Source organism: Schistocerca nitens, chromosome 3 (assembly GCF_023898315.1).
Source record: "Schistocerca nitens isolate TAMUIC-IGC-003100 chromosome 3, iqSchNite1.1, whole genome shotgun sequence".
NCBI lineage: Eukaryota > Metazoa > Arthropoda > Insecta > Orthoptera > Acrididae > Schistocerca > Schistocerca nitens.
Window position 1 is genome coordinate 553,207,928 of NC_064616.1, and position 20,690 is coordinate 553,228,617.

A 20,690-nucleotide genomic window follows, 5' to 3' on the forward strand; every position below is an offset into this window, starting at 1 on the left:
CCTCAGCAGTCATTAGAAATCGTGAAAGAGCAGAATGAGGCGCTCCGCGGAAATCACGGACTTCGAACGTGGTCAGGTGATTGGGTGTCACTTGCGTCATACGTCTGTACGCGAGATTTCCACACTCCGAAACATACTTAGGTCCACTGTTTCCGATGTGATAGGAAGTGAAAACGTGAAGGGACACGTACAGCGCAAAAGCGTAGAGGCCGACCTAGTCTGTTGACTGACAGACCGCCGACAGTTGAAGAAGGTCGTAATGTATAATAGACAGACATTTATCCAGACCACCACACAGAAATTCCCAACTGCATCAGGATCCACTGCAAGTACTATGACAGTTAGGCGCGAGGTGAGAAAACTTGGAGTTCGTGGTCGAGCGGCTGCTCATAAGCCATACATCACGCCGGTAAATTCCAAACGACGTCTCGCTTGGTGTAAGGAGCATAAACATTGGACGACTGAACAGTGGGAAAACGTTGAATGGAGTGACGAATCACGGTACACAACGTGGTGATCCGATGTCATTGTGTGGGTATGGCGAATGCCCGGTGAACGTCATCTGCCAGCGTGTGTAGTACCAACAGTAAATTTTGGAGGAGGTAGTGTTATGGTGTGGTCGTGTTTTTCATGAAGGGGGCTTGCACCCTTTGTTGTTTTGCGTCGCACTATCACAGCACAGGCCTACATTGAAGTTCTTACCTTCTTGCTTCCCACTGCTGAAGAGCACTGCCGGGATGGAGATTGCATCTTTCAACACGATCGAGCGCCACTTCATAATGCATGGCCTGTGACCGAGTGGTTACACGACAATAACATCCCTCTAATGGATTGGGCGGCATTGTCTGCACAGAGTCCTGACGTAAATCCTATAGAACACCTTTTGGATATTTTGGAACGCCGACTCCGTGCCAGGCCTCACCGACCGACAGTGATACCTCTCCTCAGTGCAGCACTCCGTGGAGAATGGCCGGCCATTCTCCAAGAAACCTTCCAGCACCTGGTTGAACGTATGCCTGTGAGAGTGAAAGCTGTCATCAAAGCTAAGGGTGGGCCAACACCTTATTTAATTCCAGCATTACCGATGGAGGGCACCACGAACTTGTAATTCATTTTCAACCAGTTGTCCGGATACTTTTGATAACATAGTGCATTAGGTTCAACCAAAATGAAATGAGCCGGACGCTGTGAAATGAAAACGTTTGAGGGATCGTAATGACATTGCTTACAGAATAAGGTACGGTCCTTATAAGAGCTGTGAGGTGTCAAACTCGCCGCTAGACGGACAAGGACGTACACCCACGTGACGACAGAGCGAGTACGTGCACGTGTCGGCCGTCCGCTGCACTAAGACTGGAGGAATGGAGGCCTCAAAAGAGATGCAAACGGGTGTAGTGGGTTTCTGACAGTCGAAGGAGTGCAGGGAACGGAAATTCATTAAAAAACCGCACACGTTCGGAGAGCACTGAATGTTCGACGCAATTCCGTCTCTCAATCCGACCTTTGGGGCAATGGCTGCCACCGCAGCTCGCTGGTCTTCAGTCATGAGGGCATCGGCGTGCTGTATAATGGTATCGGTAATGCTGTGTGGCGTTCCATATCGGGGGCCATCGGCCAACAACATCCGTACTTCCGTGAATCGCTTGTGCTACCTACGCCTTAACCCTTGCAACAAATATGCAGTGCTCTTTGTACACTTGTGACATTCTTTGATGAATTTCTGTTCCCCGCACTCCTTCCATCTTTCCTTTGTCGGGAAACGCTTTACATACCCTTCCTCTTCTTTTGAAGCCTCAATTTCTGTTTTCAGTTCGACTGAATGCAGTATGCGCGCTGAGTGGCCGCTCGGTTTGCGGCGCCTTGTCACAGACTGCGCGGCCCCTCCCGCCGGAGGTTCGAGTCCTCCCTCGAGCATGGGTGTGTGTGTTGTTCTTATAGCATTAGTTACTTTAAGTTGCTTTAAGTTGTGTGTAAGTCTAGGGAATTCACACACATTTGAACATTTTTGACTGAATGCAGTGGACAGTCGACGCTTGCACTTGCTCTCTCTTTTGTAATGTGGTTGTGCATTGTACAGCTATTTCGCTCTAGTAACGAGTGTGGGGTCTCAGAGCTCATTATAGGTATCACAACTTGTTTTGTAGGCAATGGCATTGCGATGCCTTCAGTGGGATTCATTTAACAGTCTCCGCCTAGTTTCTTTTTGAATGACCTTAATAACTTGCCAGTACCATAGTTACAGTATATCTGCTAGTAAGAGAACATCTAGTACCACAGCTAAATATATCTACTCCAAAAATGGCACTATAACCAGTTTCACTGCTTTCTGTGACTACTGTACACTATAGTTACCATGTAATACGAGACAGGTTACCTGCTTCCATCAACTGCTTGCTGTTTCTTTTTTGGAGTGAGGTCATTGACCTCAGTCTCATTCACAGCAGTTAATTGAGACCCATAACGAATTTGATTCTCTCTAACCGCTCCAGACACTAACGACAATTTAGTTTTTTTGCATTTCCTTTCGGTCAATGGGCAACCAATGCAGATCACATCTTGCACAACACTTTCTCTTAATTAATTCTTCATGTAAAATGTACCTTACTCTTAGTTCTGTCATATCTGTAGCACAATCGTACCGTCCTCCTTTGGCAGGAACACTGGAATGGCGTAGAAAAGGGAGACGAAGCTACAACTTTTTCCTAAGCATTACGACGCCTGAATTCCTTCAGACTGCTGTCCCTTTAACGGACGGTACACGTTCCGTATGCCACGTAATCGCACAGAATCAGAAGGAAAGAAGCAAACGGATGTGCCTGCAGAGATGAAGGCACTCCAGATCACACTATTGGAAGGCCTTATGTATTCGGACGTTGCTAGTGCTGGGTGCAATAACAAACTCAGCATGGTATACCAGATGCTAAAGAGGCTTTGTACGATGAGATCTGGCAGATTCTCAATGACACTGGGAAGGCAGTGTCCAAATAGGCATAGCGAAGTCAGATCATCACTGATCACATAATAACAGAAACAGAGACAATAATGGTGGAGACATACATATATGTAGTAGTGGTAATACTGATTGTGATGGCGGTAGGATTAGCTGTAGTCATAGTTACAATAATAATAATAATTTCTGGTCTATGTTTAACCCTACAGTCGTTACTGTTTTGCTTAGAGTAGGTGTACAAATACAGCTATAGACAAAATATATAGCTTGTTGTGGAATATTAGGTTATGGGCTGTAACGCAGGGAAAATAAATCAATAAATAAATGTCAGAGGCACATGATACATATTTAGTCACCGATTTTCCAATTCTATATTATAAACTGTCTCGGTGTTTGAATACAATCACACATTTCCTGGTCGTTGAAAGGTAGTGAACAGATTCCTAATTAAAATTCAATAACTTCCGATAAATTTTTGTCAGTTTTGAAGTAACGTAATAAAATACAGCAATGGATTTCAATTTAAACGAAACGCACACAACAAGACTACTGTAAAAAGTTGCATAAACGAAATTATTCCACGTATCAAGTTAAGAATTGTGATACTGCACGAAGTGCAACAACAGAATAAAAAAGTCATTGATGTAACCAGCATCATACAATTAGATCGAGAAGCTCTGAACTTGCTCTTTTATTACGAGGCTACAAATTCAAGAGACTTACGTTGGAGGATACTATTCAGAAAGAAACAGTATACTTCCTCTAAAATGATAAATTTCGTCGGTTCTACGTAACAAAAAAAAAAAAATGGTTCAAATGGCTCTGAGCACTATGGGACTTAACATCTGTGGTCATCAGTCCCCTAGAACTTAGAACTACTTAAACCTAACTAACCTAAGAACATCACACACATCCATGCCCGAGGCAGGATTCGAACCTGCGACCGTAGCAGTCGCGCGGTTCCGGACTGAGCGCCTAGAACCGCTAGACCATCTACGTAACAGTGACCAACAATGTAGATGGGAGAAATCTGTGGAGGAATATCGCCCTGACGTTTGAATTGCTACCTTAGTTCACGGAAACTGTGAGTCGAAACGGATTCCTCACGAAGTCACAGGGAGGCAATATGTGACTGACGAATGGGCACAGTATTCTGCTGTAATATTCTTTCCCTGTGGGGATTTCTAAACTGCAAACAGTTTCTATGTTGGGCTTCAAAGCGACCACAATCTCCAGGCCTTCCTTATGTACTGTCAGTGTAAATATCCTGTTTTCGCCAGAAGAGGAAGTTTTGGAATCCGAAAATTGAAACAACTTCGAAGTCAGCATCACTGGTGTCTAATTCTGATTTTATGAAACAACTGAGTAGCATTTTTTTCCATTTAATGAGTGAAGTTGACATGTGTGACATCAAGAGTTATCTTCCTGAAACTGTCTCGGCTTCACCGCTGCGAGCTCCATTTTGGACAAAACTTAATTCTTTTATAAAATGCAGATTCGAGGATATTCATTAAATGCGTTTAGCAGTGCAGATGCAAAATTAGTTTAGCAGTTTATCTCCACTTACCGTAAACACATCCCAATAAAAACGGAAAATGACCCAGGGTGACAAAGTTTTTTTTTGCCGGCCGGGGTGGCCGAGCTGTTCTAGGCGCTACAGTCTGGAACCGATCGACCGCTACGGTCGCAGATTCGAATCCTGCCTCGGGAATAAATGTGTGATGTCCTTAGGTTAGTTAGGTTTAAGTAGTTCTAAGTTCTAGGGGGCTGATGACCTCAGAAGTTAAGTCCCATAGTGCTCAGAGCCATTTTTTTTTTGACAAAGTTTTTTCCTGTACTGATTTTCAGAAATCTATCTCAGGATTATAAAGTTGCTCTGAAATACACGAAGAACATTAGTCGTGATTTTGAAGTGCATACATTTATTTTATTTAATCAGTTGTTGTCGACTCTCCTGATGCATTTATGAATGAGAAGAAAGTGACAAATTTTAGAAAAGTGCGGATGTATGAAACGAAGCGTCCAGAACGTGGAACAGAAGCTGGGTATTCTCGAAGTCACATCCCTGCCTCAGTGCTGCACAAGGCGTGTCGAAGCTACCTGGGAATATTGCCAGTAAGGGGGCGACCCTGGATACCCGCTCCCGGCAACTCAAAGACATACTTGAATCCGAATCACGAGACACGCACCACATACAACATAAAGACGTGTGGTCCTACAACGAGAGCTCATGCTGCTTACAGCTGTTAAAGGTTCGCAGGACATACCACGTCCTCCAGGTTTGTGTTATAGAGAGACCGTAGTTATAAAATCGAAGAAAGTGTGGGCATGCACAGAAATGTTCACGAATAGCTGCTATAAGAACCAAGGAAATTTTACTCTGGGTTACAAGAGAAGACCCAGACGTCGACCTATTGAAATATTATTTAAAACATAAAGAAGAAACACGGAGAACTCTGAAGCTATCGCTTATCTAACAGTAAATGTCAGTAGATAATAATGATGATGAGTTCCTGTATGACATTTTTCTACATCTGTTTTGTCATAACATATTTTTATTGAGAATAGTGGACAAAGGGTGGATGCGTGACTTATTATCAAGATGAAAATCTTGGGAACTAAAGAAGTAACAGACACACTCGATTTAAATAATTATACGTGCCGAAGTTCTACATTGTGCTGAATCATACATTCAATGTCCTGTTTGGAGCGAGAGTTTGAGTCAACGATTCTGCTTGCTGTTTGTGAATGGGCACTGCGCAGATGTTGCGCGCCGTCGTCCAGAGCTTCCGTCCCATTTCGTTCACTGATAATACGTGATGACCTCGCGACTCTGTAAGGCTTACCACGTAGTGTTCAGGCTTAGGTCACCAACAATCACTGCTCAGCAGCCAGCCACACGCATACTAGTGCTTCAGCTCCTAAATGAAGGAATATCTTGTACTATACCAGTATCTATAAATTAATGAAAAATCAAAAGATAACTATAACTCAAAAATTTATGGGTCGAATGTGACGATGTGTAGCCCAGATAGTGTATAGACCATACGCAAAAAAAAGAAACAAAAAAACGAAGTTCTTGATAAATTATATGTATTTGAATGTATACAGTGTTATAAAATACACTGTGTATTCCAAAGTTCAGAGTACAAAAAGCGCATATGATAGGTTACATCTATCACAGTAGTGCCACAATAAACTGTATTTGATTCTGTTAATGATATGTGTTTATGAGCTACAGTCCACGTGAATAACTTTCGTTTTACAAAGCTACTTTCAACAGGCGAAGCGCTTCGGAGGAGAGCAGCCGTCCTCTCAGGACGGTTCAAATGGCTCTAAGCACTATGGGACTTAACATCTGTGGTCATCAGTCCCCTAGAACTTAGAACTACTTAAACCTAACTAACCTAAGGATATCACACACATCCGTGCCCGACGCAGGATTCGCACCTGCGACCGTAGCGGTCACGCGGTTGCAGACTGAAACGCCTAGAGCCGCACGGCCACACCGGCCGGCGAGAGCATCCTGGACGTGTTCTACAGTTTCAAGGCAGTAATGTCGAGAAGACTCCATGCGGTTACTTGTGTGCTGTTGAAGATATTCTCCCACAGACAAATTCTGTATGGACGCGCGTAGTCGTTTTGCAGGATGAAATTGGAAGTTATTGCATCGGTGTAAGGGCGTACATGATTAATTTCATCTCTATGTGCCTGTGAAGCTACCTTTCACCAACAAAGAGCTGGAGCTCTGTGCGTCCACCTGAAGCCATACCGCCGTACACACAGACACTGCTTATCATAGAAATTTTACGGATGACTGTATTATCACGCCAAAGTCAATTTTCTCCGACTCTGTCTATACAAAACAGGACTCCTGCTGTAAAAAGAACGGTCGCTAGAGGTCTGCAGTGCCTCACGCAAAGTAAAGAAAAACGAAGAAATTGTCCCTTTTAAAGACACCTGAGCGACTAATTTGCATGAAACAACTGCAGGGGAAATCAAAACAGCATTTCTTCTGTGGATTTGTGAAATAGTTTCTAATTGGAACACCAACAAGCAGTGCGTTGAAAAACAGCAATCATTTAGCCGTGCAATTAAATGTACTCGATTCAAATAACTGTACTGGGAAATGTTTTTTTTTTTAATGCAAACTGAAATTAAGAACTCATATTGATCATGCGTGGTCATTTTCATTAGACACGCTACTTATCCATATTGTGTAAACATTTATTAACGGTTCTGTTAACAAAAAATTTACATTTTGTTATGTTACTTCATAGAAGACCATGTGCACTTTTGATTTATACATTTCAAATCGTAAAGATTATTGTAGGTATCCTATATAATACATAAACCTTCTCGCCCTATTTCTCTTACCTTGTGTTTTACGAAAATTCTGATTGTTGTCACATAGTAAAAGAGCGTAGTAAGAGGAGTACCGGTCAGGCGGCCTTCTACCAAAGAAAACATCTCAAGGCCAAATCTGCGTGAAGGACTGTTAACCATTAATATTCCTACAGCGAGGTCTCTTCACTGACGCAGAGAATTTGCTTAAGAAACAAGTCGTCTGTAGTAAGTGTTGCATAACAAAAACGCGTGCTGCGTACACCTTCATGCTAGTGCGAAGTGTGGGTAGTTGCGCACAAAATGTTTGTCGCATACTACATGAAGAGGGAGCTAAAATGTTTCTCCTCAATGTTTATAGAACAGAATCTTACCGTTCTACATTAATTACCCATTCTGACAGAACAACTCTTTCAATATCCAGGACACTTCGCACATTGGCGAACTTTCTGCTTCACTTATGCTTTACTTGGTGTGCATTTCTATTTACTGTTGGATCTCCAGAGTTTTACCGAGAGAAGTGGCGAAGAAGTTAGGAAGATGCACTTGAATCCAGGAAGAGCGAGGTTCAAATAATCGTCCAGTAACTTAAAGTTTTCGTGATCTCTGAAAATAACTGAAAAAACGCTGAGATGTTTCTGCTGCAAGCAACGACCTCATCTTGTTTCCACGGTACTCCAGCTGAGCTGTTCTCCATCTATAGTGATGTATTTGTTGAGCAGAAGTTAACATCTAAGCTTCCTTCTTTCTAAGGTTTTAGAAACACTCATTTAAAGTTGGATGCTCTATCAATATGGATAAATAAATAGGGATTCTGTTCCGAAATTTAGAAAAATTCAGACCGGCCGTTCAGCATTTAAATTTACGGAGCCGTATTCTTGCACTAATTTACAGATCGATATCCGTAGTACAATACGATGAGAGACTCACTGAATCTATAACGTATCAGCAAGATACTATTCAAGTTGACAGCATTGGTGAAATTCTCGCTGTGCGCACTCAGCGAAGCTCAACAGGGTCACTTGCGGTTATCGGGAAGGCCTGCGAAGGGATCGGTACTTCCTCTTTCGACAGAAGATAACGAAGCTTTAACGTAGTGTCTCAAATCAATCACGCCGAGCTAGACGGGCCGCCCCAGCGTCAACAGGCGGCCCATTAGCAACAGCAGCGCTTTGACGGGATAGCTGCGTAAGTTCTCGTAATGACCTCGAGACTTAAATGAATCTTCGCCAGACACCCGTGATAACCAGCGCCTGCAGCAACAGGCTGGTGAGACTAACGCCGTTAGCAAATTCCTCACAGCAGATGCTGAATGGAGTTCATTAATCAGCGTGCACTGAATATATGGTCGTACTAGGAGATACTTACCATTGCGGAGAACTACCGAATACGGCACTTGGCACTACCAGAGAGTATCTGCGTAACGTCTGTCGGACGTGCCCTTTGACGTCATAAAGGCGAAGTTCCAGAAAAAAGAAAATCGCCATGTGTTCTCAACACGTGTCAAGTGTCAGGAGATTACACACTTTTTATAATACAAAATAGCAAAAATATTGGAAAGTCAAAATAAAATGACAATCCAGCACTGAATGTGAATGTCATTTAACGATTCAAGGACAAGAAAGCAGAATTTATGTGCAAGCAGCTGAGAAGTCATAGGGAAGGCTCGAACATCAGCACACATTTATTCCAAATCGATACAATTACAAGACAGTAGAAACTGCATGCAGCTGCCCAAAGAATATTTTTAGTATATGAGTCTGCCCAAGTCTACGTAAGTGGTAAATCATTGCACACAATCTTCGGAAAGACCCAGAAGAATTGAGATACGAACAGGAGAGGCACTACCACTGTGTATTGTAAAACGTAAATATTCTTTTCTGTTCTCGCTCAGAGACAAGAATGACAGTAGTAGTTGATTTATGGCTTCATACCTGAAAAAAAAAACGGTCCCTGTCCGTCAGTACATCAGGTCTGCCTGGTTTTGGTTTAGCTGTGGTTGTTTCTTCGCGTTTCCACTTTACAGTCCCATCACCAACTGACAGATTTGGCCGCTTTATAAGGGATTAAATTTCCCTGACAGATTTGTTACTCAGGTGACATCTAATGACTACTTCACGTTCGATGTCACTGAAATCTCCTGACCGGCCAGTTTGTTGTTACTGCTTCTCTACTGACAACACAAAACTCCCCGCCTCCTCTTATTCTGGGGGATCCGCCTCTCGAGACATCAAGCGGTCAATTCTGCATTACTTAGAATGTCGTGATACTTTTGTTCTTACAGTATATAGAACAGTAAGCTGTTTGCCTCCGTTCAAATTCTGTCAACATTTACTGTAAATATCTCTGTTCCGTCATTAACATGTGCATGTAGTGTCTGCCACCCAATGATAGCGACATATTTGATGCTTCGATGCTGGAAAATGTTCAAATGTGTGTGAGTTATTAAGGAACCAAACTGCAGAGGTCATCGGTCCGTAGACTTACACACTACTTGAACTAACCTATGCTAAGAACAACACACACACCCATGCCCGCGGGAGGACTCGAACCTCCGGCGGGAGGGGGCGCGCAATCTAACCGCGCGGCCACTCTCGATGCTGGATTCGCGATTTGTTTGCAAAGCAACAGTGCATGGTGGAGCTACATGTGGTGATTTGATAGTCCATAAACGTGTAATTCAGCAGTATGCAGGGTTAACATGATTAAAACTTACAGGGTCAGATTCCTGACTGGAAGCGGAAATAAATAAGGTTCTATGAACATTTGTCCGGAAATGCATCGTTGCCATAGTACATGGCGCTGACAAAAGACAGTTCCTGTAACCATGTGCCGTGTGTTCCTTCTGTGTTGCAGGCTGTGTGACTGACGCAGTGTACTATAAGCAGAAGAATTGTCAGTATTCATGCCGGGAACAAACCGAGATGGTGGTGTGTATGGCCAAGCAGACGGAAACGGTCGAGCGGCAGCACGGCTACATCAAAAAAAGTACCCTCACAATCACATCACATAATGTTTCAAGTCCTTTTTGGGCGTTTGTGTGGTCATGGGTCCTTTCAGAAAGACGAACGCGCAGTAAGCCGGCGGAATATGCGTACACCAGATTTGGAGGACCGGCTTCTACAAGATATTGAGACAAACCCTAGTACAAGCTCCAGTCAAGAGGTGTAAACCAAAGTACGATGTATATCCTGCATGAGAACCGCTACTATCCCTATCACCTGCAATCCCATGGATGCCACTTCGAACATGTGTTGTGACGTTGATGCGATGCAGTTCTATACTGTATTCCGGGACGATCTGTTGTCGTTCCACGCACACCTTCCGTCTGCGGACACGTGTTCGTAGGACCTTTTCTCCACAATTTCCACTCAGGAGTGCGCCCCTGCAGTTTTTCGGTTTTATTTATGTTCACCATGTATACAGAAAAGAATTGCAATTACGGGGGGAGGGGGGCAATATCTGAAGGAATTCACCAGACGTTTCGACAGAAAAGAGTTGTATGACATCTCGCGCCCGGGTTCTCGGGTTCGATTCCCGGCGGGGTCAGAGATTTTCTCTGCGTCGTGATAACTGGGTATTGTGTGATGTCCTTAGGTTAGTTAGGTTTAAGTAGTTCTAAGTTCTAGGGGACTGATGACCATAGATGTTAAGTCCCATAGTGCTCAGAGCCAAAAGTCAGACCAAAGTTGTATGACAACATTGAAAATAACAGTGTCTCCTCCTGTCAAGTAATGGGTAAAAGGAAACATATCAGGAGATTCGTCTAGGACGTAGGTAGGCACGAGTTCAGTTTCCAAGAGACTATTTTGAACCTGCCGAAAACAGAAATATGCTCTGACAATACGGAAAGCCTCGTTAAAGTGAGGCGCAGCAGGGAATACTGTTGTGTCGCTGAAAAGTTCTGAACAAATGTCTTCATTGTTGAATCTGTAATACGTACAGCACGATACTTCGCTTCTGGTAGCAGAGAGCGCTGCTCATTAAAATTCCGAGGGAGTTTATTGCAACAGACATTTTTTTCTCAGCCGAGAATTCCTCCCACACACAAGGAGAGCAATGGGAGCTACGCCGACGGCGCGTTATTCCTTTGTACACATTCATATGCAATGAATGCATGCACTTGAGGGTGAGATGAGCTTACTTCGCTTTTATGGCTTTACAGAGTTGCAACATTCTCTCTAATTAAAAAGACAAAAGCCGACGGGTGACCTGTGGCATTTCTCATGCCGTTTCAGAACGAAAGCTGAGTATAACAAGGAAGAGTAAGATTTGTAGTGAGTGATAAAATTCCTGAGCAGTGATAATGATACGTGGATTTAGATGTGTAGTAAGGAGCCGTTTAGGGGACGAGCGGACGGAATAGAAGTAACTGTTGATGATCTCTACACTGTGCGGAGTACTGCGCGATGTATGGCAATAATAACACCTTCTAAAACAAGAAGGATGAAGCCTATGTTTCATTGTCTACATACCAATCCACCGAGGGCATGTATAACACTCTAGCGACTACTGAGGAAATGTATTTGAAATCGCACAATTTTTCTGTGAGACTTCATGTCTTCATTCATTTTCAATGGTAAGAAAAACCTCTAAACAACTCCACGACTCGAAAAAACATGTTTCCAAGTGATCTCTCTTACTCACTGCCAGCACAGCTTAGGAAGCGTCACCTACAATCACTATCATCCTCTTGTTTCTCACACTACGTACATAATCTGCTACGTTACATTATGTCACTCAGGCGAGCACTGTAACGTATTTACAGACAACTGCCATTGAAATCAGACGATGGTGGAGCCCTTCCACCGTTATAAAGTAATATGTCCTAATAATCATTACACCAAACACATACGTATTCTAGATCCAAATTTAGATCCTCCTTGATTTTCCTAAATTGTTTGATTAGAATGCTGGTAAGTTTCTTGTGAATAAACACGGCCGATATCTTTCCCTGTCCTTTCTTTTTCCTCACTTGAGTCATATTATGTACAGCCACATTCTCACGTAATTCAACTATGGGCACTCTATCGTTACTCAATGATTTTATTGGCAACTATTTCTTTACAACAATACACTGACCTCGAACATTCAAAACCAAGTATCATCGAGGATGTATTCATGAGCACCTGCGCGGATTTATTGACCAAAACTATGGCAAACTATAAACAAAGAAAAATAATGCTAGACTATCAAATCACTTCAAAGCCTTTCAGTGACGTAACGACGCATCATGTGCGGTGACTCATCCATCGATATAGTCTGGTTCTTGGTTCTGTAGGAATTATCCACAGAATACCGACACTCTGAGAGACTATGCGCATTTATCCTTACTGTCAGTAGTTTTCTGGTCACGAAAACAGGGTTCTATCATCTCTCGACGGATCCTTCTGCATTAACCTTCGGAACGATGCTATAATTGTTGATAAAGTTGTTTGACAACTGGTACTCGCAGTATGCTTCACAGTTTTGCAGATAATATAATGATGAACGGTTGTAGAGATTTTCTGTTTCCATATAATTATAGCATTTCAAGCAGTGGGCTTACGCTTCAGAACCCCTAGGCGTTGTTACTGCAGGCTTTTTGTTTTTCTTATTTTTATACCTTTTGCGCAAAAACGTCAAGCATCATCTTGCTCTGTGGAATATTTTATTTTATACGGCATTTAGAGCTAGCGTGCTGTGTGTTTTTCGTTCAAATAAATACACTGGAATAGTGTGAAATCACAATAGTCTGTGTTTTGGACGACTCATCTCCAACAGAAATTCATTCAAAGCTAGTGAAGGTTTATAGTGAACCTTCTTCTCCAATTTCAACAGTTAGAACTGAAACGTAAACGTAATTAACACGGGGATTTCAGACAACATTATCACCGAAAAATCAAAGCAGCCGTACTTCTTTAAAATACAGTGACGGACGGTCCAAACTGAGACCATAGGCGACAGCGCCGAAAAAGTACAGGATAATTATAGAATAAAGGGGTATGAAAGAGCCAACACTACACGAATATCAGAAAGAAAGAGTACGGTGCATTTTACACGAAGAAAAGTGTATTTTATGGGAAGTGGCCGAAAGCACATACAAAAAATTCTAAATTCTTGTCCATTTTAAAACGAATCAATCTACTTCAGACGAGTTGTGTGTGCACGACTTGGCACTAGTTCAAAAGGGCTCTGAGCACTGTGGGACTTAACATCTGTGGTCATCAGTCCCCTAGAACTTAGAACTACTTAAACCTAACTAACCTAAGGACATCACACACATCCATGCTCGAGGCAGGATTCGAACCTGCGACCGTAGCGGTCGCGCGGTTCCAGACTGTAGCGCCTAGAACCGCTCCATCACTCCGGACGGCTTTGCACTAGTAACGAAACAGCAATGAGAGGAGCCGGTAGCCCTGCACCTAAAAAGGTGAATACTGTTTAATCTGCTGAAAAGGTTACATTCAGTGTTTCTGGGATACAAAAGCGATTCTGCTTGTTTATTATTTTGCAGAGAGTAATAGAATAATTCTTGAATAATAGGCAAATTTTTGGAACATCCTCAGTATTCACGAGATTCGGTATTCTCAGATTGGCACCCATTCTAGTATCTAAATAAATTTGAGACTAGAAACTTTTTTAGTCCAAAGAAGAGTTTACTGCAGAATGAAATGGGTAAACGGGTATTATTTATTTATCTGAGATGGGATTCAGTCACATAAGAAACATGGGATCAAGCCAATTTTCTTAAAAAAGAGGTACAACTAAAAATAAGTGCATCTCTGATACAAAAAACGCAGTCTTCCTTCACCAGATAGAGATATTATCAACTTGCTTCTTATTTTTACCACTTTGATGTATTTTACTGCACCTACATACCCTGGGATGTGTAACCGGTAGTCACACAGAGCGCGTCCTGGAGGCTTGTGGCTGTGTAATGTATCTCCTCTTTTCCCACCGCCAAATCATTGACGTGACTTCATAATGAGACACTCAACATGTAATCAACAGGAGTTACGAACAATCAGGTCACAGTAATCCAGAGGTTTATCATAAATATTGTGTTCGAATAGAGACACGATTTCCTACATAAGACCCGGCTGAATACTGTCTACAATAAATTAGTATTCCATCGTTGATGACTCCACTGTCGACAGAACGTGCAATAACATCGGAAGGATCCTGAAAGGTATCATGTGGTTCATCAGGTAAATTCAGAAGCGCGAGCTTCGACCAGTGAAGGATACAGGATTTTTACGGCACTGACCGTGACATTTTCGGCTAAGAAATGTGAACAATCACAAACTTCATCCGTGGTTTATTGTCAATTCATAGATAACGTCCACAATTGTAATTAAATATTATTCAAATTTACGAATGACTACCATTTACTTCTACCCTGTGTGTACCATCCTCAGAGAGGAATGGGGCATCAAATAAAGGTGGCCCAGAGACCAGAGTTCCACGATACGAAGAAACACAGCAAAGGAAAATAAATACAGTACTAACATGATTATAGCAGATTCTGAAATTGACCACCTTTCATCTCTTGGCACTTTTAAGCCCTGCCCAGCAAGTTACTGAAGGTGGATCAAAGCTGGACTGCTGGAACTGCAGCACTTTTATCCGAAATGTTCTGCAACTGTTCTTGAAGAATGTGAGGGTTGTTGCGATACACCTTAAATGTTCAAATGTGTGTGAAATCTTATGGCGCTTAACGGCTAAAGTTATCAGTCCCTAAGCTTACACACTACTTAACCTAAATTATCCTAAGGACAACCACACACACCCATGCCCGAGGGAGGACTCGAACCTCCGCCGGGACCAGATACACCTTAGACTGTAGGGCTCCCCACTCAAAGTAAGCGCGCATCAGGTGACGTATCAGGTACCCTGGGTGGCCAGCTAGGGCAGCGACCAGACTGACCTCAGCTACCAACTCTCAGGCGTGAAGAATGTGTAAATATGCTTCAAGGTTCGGCTAGCTGTATGGGCAGTTGCTCCCTCCCTGTTGGAAGTAAGTGTAGATCTTTTCCTCCTCCGTCAATGCTGCTACAAATTCAAAGTCCAATCGCATCCACTCCTCCGGGCCAATTTTATTTGCCCCACCTGTTATGTATTTATATCGTATTATCTGTTCAATGTACGAGCTATGTATAAATTAAAGTCAAATTCAAAATTTTTATTCGTGTCAGATTTAAGACTTGTTGTTAGTTTCATAACTGCTGGCTTATTACGCTGCGAACTCCATGTAACGGGCATTTCAGTTCTCATATCTGAAGCAACAGATGCATTCCGGTGCATATCGTATTAATCAGCAAGTGCTGATTGTTTCAGGACTCAAGGTGTTTTTTCATGAAGTGCCACCACAGTTCAGGAGTTCTCAGAGACGGCACTATGGTCGTGTTGATTCCAAATAGCTCCAACGTCAAAGCTCATTTTGTGACTCACGTTTTGCAAGCGATACCGTTAACAACAGCTCAAATTCACTGTCAAGTCGTACGCGTTCTCATAGCTGTGGTTGCCATACCTACAGAGTTGTCTTCAGAACTTGAAAGCAGCTGTGTCCCGTCACGTTCAACTCCCCCATGTCTGACTTCTATCAGAATCACAAATTCTTCGCATTGACCCTTTGGCGGTGATCAGTAAGCAAGAATCTTTATCGGTTATGAAAGAAAATCGATATCTACAGAGCTAAGATGCTGGACAGACAACAAACGACTGCGGATTGTCAGCAGGCATTCTTAATCAGGCTCTGGCATTTTTCTGGACTTTCACTTATAATACAGAAGTAGTTCGTATACGTAACATTAGTTTCTCGATTTCGATTCGAACTTCACTTTTTAAACCAGTTTATAAACAGTGCGCACAACTACACAGACGTTTACTGTATACGATAGGCTGATGGGGGGGTACATTGTACCACTACTAGTCATTTCCGTTCATGTCCTACTCGAAAACTGAGCGAGGGAAAAGAGGCTATCTATATGCCTCCGTATGAGCACTAATTTCTCTCATCTTCGTGGAAGCAATAGAATTGTTCTGCAGTTAGCTTCAAATGCTAGTCCTCTAAATTTTCTCAGTAGTGTTTCTCTCAAAGAACGTCGTCTTCCGTCCAGGAATTCCCACATGAGTTCACGAAGTATCTCCGTAATACTATCATGTTGATCGAACCTACCGAAAACAAATCTAGCAACTTAGAATGGTTCGCACTAGTGCTATATACGTTGTCTTTACCAAACACACTTTTGTAAAATTCTCCCAAGAATCCAAAGTCGACAGTTAGCCATCCCTACTACCATCCTTAAATGCTCGTTCCATTTTATATAAAGATGCAGTATTTTGTCTAGACATTTAATCAATGTGATTGTGTCAAACAGTACACTAGTGATGCTGTATTCTAACATAACAGCATTGTTTTTCCTACGCTTCGACATTAACTTAGACACTTCTACATTTAGAGCTAACTGCCACACATCACATCAGCTAGAAATTTTGTTAGTTAGAAAGGAACGGAATGGATGGGCGTTTAATTAAAAAAGCAGAAAGAAATGGAATGGACCGGAGTTTCATTCACATAGGCTATTGAAAAGCACGAGATGCCATTACCTTGAATGTAGCTGAGGGGCAAAGATGGATAGTTGATATGTTGACTGTCATCACCTCTAGGTACTAGTGAGGGGGGGATTATAGTTAGTTAACATGATGACTGCCATTACCCCGGACGTGCATTTCTCTTCATTTGATGGAATATGATATGCTTGGAGACGGCGTCAGGACGCATCTGCAGATGTCAGTAAGTTTAATCACGATGTTAACTAAACAAGTTCACACTTATTACAGCAAGTCGCGCCTTGCTCCATTAAGCAATGGCAAATACACAGCAAGTTGACACTATTTGAGGCCAACAAGAAATACACATAGATTCATGATGGATGTACCTCATCCATGAAGTCGCAAGCCACACCTCCCTTTACTATGACGTCATGATTATAATTATGATGATGATGATGATGTTTAGTTTGCGGGGCGCTCAACTGCGCGGTCATCAGCACCCGTTCGAAGTGCCAATCTTTTCACACTAAAATGTTTTACGCAGTCCAGTCTAGCACAATCACGACTGATGATGATGATGATGATGATGATGAGATGATGAGGACAACACAAACACCCAGACCCCGGGCAGACAAAATCCCCAACCCGGCCGGGAATCGACCGCGGGACCCCGTGATCTACAGAGAGCAACGCTAGCCACTTGACCACGAGCTGCGGACTTGCGGACTTGATGTCATCATGACATCACACGTGGGTCATTGACCTTGACCTCATCAGATCACAATCCAAGACTGAATCATGGTGGAATTCGTTTTGAGGGCAGTAAAATAATACATTCTGATCAGCTATTTCATTTTGATGATCCTTATAATGTCATCATAATATTGTGCGCTATCGCTTGCGCTTTTCAAGGCCATTTAAGTGCAAAGTGGCCCAGAGTTGTTACAGATATTCTGATGAGATTTAAATGCTACACTCCTGGAAATTGAAATAAGAACACCGTGAATACATTGTCCCAGGAAGGGGAAACTTTATTGACACATTCCTGGGGTCAGATACATCACATGATCACACTGACAGAACCACAGGCACATAGACACAGGCAACAGAGCATGCACAATGTCGGCACTAGTACAGTGTATATCCACCTTTCGCAGCAATGCAGGCTGCTATTCTCCCATGGAGACGATCGTAGAGATGCTGGATGTAGTCCTGTGGAACGGCTTGCCATGCCATTTCCACCTGGCGCCTCAGTTGGACCAGCGTTCGTGCTGGACGTGCAGACCGCGTGAGACGACGCTTCATCCAGTCCCAAACATGCTCAATGGGGGACAGATCCGGAGATCTTGCTGGTCAGGGTAGTTGACTTACACCTTCTAGAGCACGTTGGGTGGCACGGGATACATGCGGACGTGCATTGTCCTGTTGGAACAGCAAGTTCCCTTGCCGGTCTAGGAATGGTAGAACGATGGGTTCGATGACGGTTTGGATGTACCGTGCACTATTCAGTGTCCCCTCGACGATCACCAGTGGTGTACGGCCAGTGTAGGAGATCGCTCCCCACACCATGATGCCGGGTGTTGGCCCTGTGTGCCTCGGTCGTATGCAGTCCTGATTGTGGCGCTCACCTGCACGGCGCCAAACACGCATACGACCATCATTGGCACCAAGGCAGAAGCGACTCTCATCGCTGAAGACGACACGTCTCCATTCGTCCCTCCATTCACGCCTGTCGCGACACCACTGGAGGCGGGCTGCACGATGTTGGGGCGTGAGCGGAAGACGGCCTAACGGTGTGCGGGACCGTAGCCCAGCTTCATGGAGACGGTTGCGAATGGTCCTCGCCGATACCCCAGGAGCAACAGTGTCCCTAATTTGCTGGGAAGTGGCGGTGCGGTCCCCTACGGCACTGCGTAGGATCCTACGGTCTTGGCGTGCATCCGTGCGTCGCTGCGGTCCGGTCCCAGGTCGACGGGCACGTGCACCTTCCGCCGACCACTGGCGACAACATCGATGTACTGTGGAGACCTCACGCCCCACGTGTTGAGCAATTCGGCGGTACGTCCACCCGGCCTCCCGCATGCCCACTATACGCCCTCGCTCAAAGTCCGTCAACTGCACATACGGTTCACGTCCACGCTGTCGCGGCATGCTACCAGTGTTAAAGACTGCGATGGAGCTCCGTATGCCACGGCAAACTGGCTGACTGACGGCGGCGGTGCACAAATGCTGCGCAGCTAGCGCCATTCGACCGCCAACACCGCGGTTCCTGGTGTGTCCGCTGTGCCGTGCGTGTGATCATTGCTTGTACAGCCCTCTCGCAGTGTCCGGAGCAAGTATGGTGGGTCTGACACACCGGTGTCAATGTGTTCTTTTTTCCATTTCCAGGAGTGTATTTCCAAATGGGAAACCCTCTGTGTAATCTTTTCTTTATACAAGGTGGTGTATTCAGGAGGAGCAGAACTAGATTACTTTTCTGATGATAATATTTAATATTTTTCGTTATTTCCCAAATAATTTCAGACGGACGTTTGAATGGTTTTTTCAGAACCAGGGCACCAATGTCCTTATTATGCCTTTGTAAACAACACAATTGCTTTGTTTCTAATGAAGATACTTGGAAACGTCCAGTCATTTCTTTGTTCCTTCCGAACCGACTAACAGCAACACGATCACATTACTGTCACAGTTATCAAACAGTCATGAAATGCATCTGAACTGCCCACAAGGCTTGAGTCGAAGAAAGGTAAAGCGCAAATTCGGTTGATTATATAAACTGTTGGCTATTAAAATTGCTCTACCATGAAGAGAGCACATGTCACATTGGCATGAAATGTACTACATACTTGCAAATACAAATAACTAGCATTTCAGTGGAACCGAACAAAATGGATAAGAGTAGTATACAGGGTGGTCCATTGATAGTGACTGGGCCAAATATCTTAAGAAATAAGTGTCAAACGACAAAACTACAAAGAACGAAACGTGTCTAGCTTGAAGGGGAAAGCCAGAGGGCGCTATGGTTTGCCCGCTAAATGGCGCTGCCATAGGTCAAACAGATATCAACTACTTTTTTTAAAAATAGGAACCCCCATTTTTATTACATATTCGTGTAGTACGTAAAGAAATATGAATGTTTTAGTTGGACCACTTTTTTCGCTTTGTGACAGATGGCGCTGTAATAGTCACAAACGTAAGTACGTGGTATCACGTAACATTCCGCCAGTGCGGACGGTATTTGCTTCGTGATACATTACCCGTGTTAAAATGGACCGTTTACCAATTGCGGAAAAGGTCGATATCGTGTTGATGTATGGCTATTGTGATCAAAATGCCCAACGGGCGTGTGCTATGTATGCTGCTCGGTATCCTGGACGACATCATCATAGATGAAAGTTGGAAGGAAACAATGAGTGATTATACTGCTTCTGCCGAGAAATGTTATAATAACAGACAATTGTCATCGATTTAGTCCATGAAAGGTTCTAAATTCACTCACTCCCTACGATGCGATGGAGATTTTTCATTTCGTTAAAATTTGTACCCTAAGATTTTTCGTACGCTACAGTCGAATTATTAAATATATGAATAACTTGTCACCGAAATTGTTCCTACCAGAAACAATTTGAACTCAAATCCAGCGATGATAGCAAGATTGCTCGTAACATATTTGGAAGAACGCCACCAGTGTTCATTAGAAGTTATATAAAAAATCTACATAACCCTTAAATATGATGGATTAATCAAATTTTTTACCTATTTTCTCTCGAACATCAGCAGGGCACGATGATGCTGTAATGGAGCCACTGGATTCGCATTCGGAAACAATGGGGTCTGAATGCTCAGGTTTTCAATGATT

At 43.3% G+C, this 20,690-nt stretch overlaps 1 protein-coding gene across 2 annotated transcripts in view; it reads right to left on the minus strand.

Annotated features, from left to right (window-relative positions):
* LOC126248459 (tolloid-like protein 1) overlaps positions 1–20,690 on the minus strand; it is a 600,069-nt gene that overhangs the window by 407,721 nt on the left and 171,658 nt on the right. The window lies entirely within an intron of this gene.